Source organism: Coregonus lavaretus, assembly GCF_964263955.1.
Source record: "Coregonus lavaretus genome assembly, chromosome: 9".
NCBI classification, from domain to species: domain Eukaryota; kingdom Metazoa; phylum Chordata; class Actinopteri; order Salmoniformes; family Salmonidae; genus Coregonus; species Coregonus lavaretus.
In genome coordinates, this window is record NC_139996.1 from 2,733,045 (window position 1) to 2,736,430 (window position 3,386).

Here is a 3,386-nt window from a genome sequence, read left to right on the forward strand (position 1 = left end):
CTGTGAAGGACCAGGATAGTTACTACAGTAACAGGAAAAACCCTTGTAGGGCTGAGCTGTAACTGGGAGAGAGGACTGATTTGAGTTAGTGTTGAATGTTGATAGTCAAACTGGTTTTCGTTTAGTTTTTACACTCTTGGAAAATGTATAGCTTTTCCTCACAATAGCTTACCATCATTCTACATGTGATCATGTTGAATGTTGATGTCATAATGTAAATCGTGCATTTTAATCAAGAATGAAGAGTTATGGAAAGTTATCATAGCAGAACATGTAGGAATAATACGCTAAATGCCCTTATTATAGGCCTAGCCTACAGATTCATTAATTTGTGATCACCTGTAAATCTAAAAATCCACTGAGAACTAGTAGGACTAGTCGACATTAATTTCAATCAAATATCTGCATCACTATGATAAAAGCGACCCCCTCATGCGCTCTGCCGTTACCTGTCTCTCAAGGCGGTGTGTCTGCTTAACGGCGGCCTGGCGCTGCGGCTGCTTTTATAGCGCGGGACCCGTGCCGTCTCCACGATACCGACCGTTGCTACGGTGATTCTCCACGTGGCGCAAGCAGCACTTCACAATGTGGGCCGAATGAGGTCACAATAGAAGTCGTAGAGGGAAACGAACGGTTGCTCAGTACAAGTAGCTTGCAGTTGCACCTTAAGCTCTCTTAGCCCGGTACCAGATCTGCTTGTGCTCTTGCCAACTCCATTTGCTGTTGTCATTGTCAAGTCATGTTTGGCATGACAATTAGTGACAAGGAGTTGCACGAACAGACTGACACTAAGGCTAAAGCTGGCAAGCTGGCAAGGGTAAAAGGACATTATTTTTGTATTATTTATATGACTGAGGTATCCAGTCGATCAAAGGACATTTAATTTATGAATGATAAATTAATCACGATTAGAATCATGTACACCTCCAAGGTTAAGCCTAGGCTACTAATAGCTGATGTTATTGTCAGGGCCTGTAGCTACATATGAGGACACCAAGGTCCAGACCTCGGTAATATACAAAATATATATAAAATATTGGTCATTTAGCAGACGCTCTTATCCAGAGCGACTTACAGGAGCAATTAGGGGTAAGTGCCTTGCTCAAGGGCACATCGACAGATTTTTCACCTAGTCGGCTCTGGGATTAGAACCAGTGACCTTTCGGTTACTGGCACAACGCATAAAGGGGCGGCAGGTAGTTTAGTGGTTAAGAGCGTTGTGCCAGTAACGGAAAGGTCGCTGGTTCTAATCCCAGATTTTAGATTCTTCAATGTAGCCACCCTTGATGTCAGCTTGCACACTCTTGAGATTTTGTTAGTCACTCACTCAGATAGTCATATATCAGAATTACAGGAAATTAGCTGTAAAACTGCAGGAACAAAAAAGTTATGTAAAACAAACATATTTATTTACGTTTTGTTAATAAAATAGTTTTTCTGCTAACAGATCCCTCTGTACTTATTACATTACAGTTTTTAATCGCGGTGCTGAGTTAATGTGATTATGAATGCAACCAGTGTGATAAAAGCTTTAGGTTACTCTATGGTAAAAATGTATATACTTTTAGATCAGATTTCTCCCTTACTTGCGTCACCTCTCGTCTCTGCATATATTAGCACACTTTTTTACACCCTTGAAAAAGACCTAGTGGAAACGTTGGGTGTTTATGTGCTGGGCCTGTCTTAAATACATTAAAATACTAAGCATATAACTGTGATATCCTTGGTGTGCTTTTCCCTGTGGATATATTTGTACACCCACTTTATGACATCAATATTGTAGTCAATGATGGTGCACATTATTAGGCAACACCCAAACAGCACCTGTGCCAAGAGACCGTTGTTACATGTTATAGCCACTGGATGGAGGTGTTGCGACACAGTTCAGTTAAGCAGACCTAAACAACACCAGTCCTTTTTTTATTTTTATTTTATTTCACCTTTATTTAACCAGGTAAGCCAGTTGAGAACTAGTTCTCATTTACAACTGCGACCTGGCCAAGATAAAGCAAAGCAGTGCGATAAAAACAACAACACAGAGTTACATATGGGGTAAACAAAACATACAGTCAATAACACAATAGAAAATCTATATACAGTGTGTGCAAATGTAATAAGTTATAGAGGTAAGGCAATAAATAGGCATAGTGCAAAATAATTACAATTTAGTATTAACACTGGAATGATAGATGTGCAGAAGATGATGTGCAAATAGAGATACCGGGGTGCAAAAGAAGCAAAATAAATAACAATATGGGGATGAGGTAGCTGGGTGGGCTAATTACAGATGGGCTGTGTACAGGAGCAGTGATCGGTAAGGTGCTCTGACAACTGATGCTTAAAGTTAGTGAGGGAGATAAGAGTCTCCAGCTTCATAGATTTTTGCAATTTGTTTCAGTCATTGGCAGCAGAGAACTGGAAGGAATGGCGGCCAAAGGAGGTGTTGGCTTTGGGGATGACCAGTGAGATATACCTGCTGGAGCGCAGACTACGGGTGGGTGTTGCTATGATGACCAATGAGCTAAGATATGGCGGGGATTTGCCTAGCAGTGATTTATAGATGACCTGGAGCCAGTGGGTTTGGCGACAAATATGTAGTGAGGGCCAGCCAACGAGAGCGTACTGGTCACAATGGTGGGTAGTATATGGGGCTTTGGTGACAAAACGGATGGCACTGTGATAGACTACATCCAATTTGCTGAGTAGAGTGTTGGAGGCTATTTTGTAAATGACATCGCCAAAGTCAAGGATCGGTAGGATAGTCAGTTTTACGAGGGCATGTTTGGCAGCATGAGTGAAGGAGGCTTTGTTGCGAAATAGGAAGCCGATTCTAGATTTAACTTTATATTATTCTAAGTCAGAACCGCAGAGAGTAGTGATTCTAGTCGGGCGGGCGGGTGCAAGCAGCGTTCGATTGAAGAGCATGCATTTAGTTTTACTAGCGTTTAAGAGCAGTTGGAGGCTACGGAAGGAGTGTTGTATGGCATTGAAGCTCGTTTGGAGGTTTGTTAACACAGTGTCCAATGAAGGGCCAGATGTATACAAAATGGTGTCGTCTGCATAGAGGTGGATCTGAGAGTCACCAGCAGCAAGAGCGACATCATTGATATACACAGAGAATAGAGTCGGCCCGAGAATTGAACCCTGTGGCACCCTCATAGAGACTGCCAGAGGTCCAGACAACAGGCCCTCCGATTTGACACACTGAACTCTATCTGAGAAGTAGTTGGTGAACAGGCAAGGCATTCATTTGAGAAACCAAGGCTATTTAGTCTGCCAATAAGAATGCGGTGGTTGACAGAGTCGAAAACCTTGGCCAGGTCGATGAAGACGACTGCACAGTACTGTCTATTATCGATCGCGGTTATAATATCGTTTAGGACCTT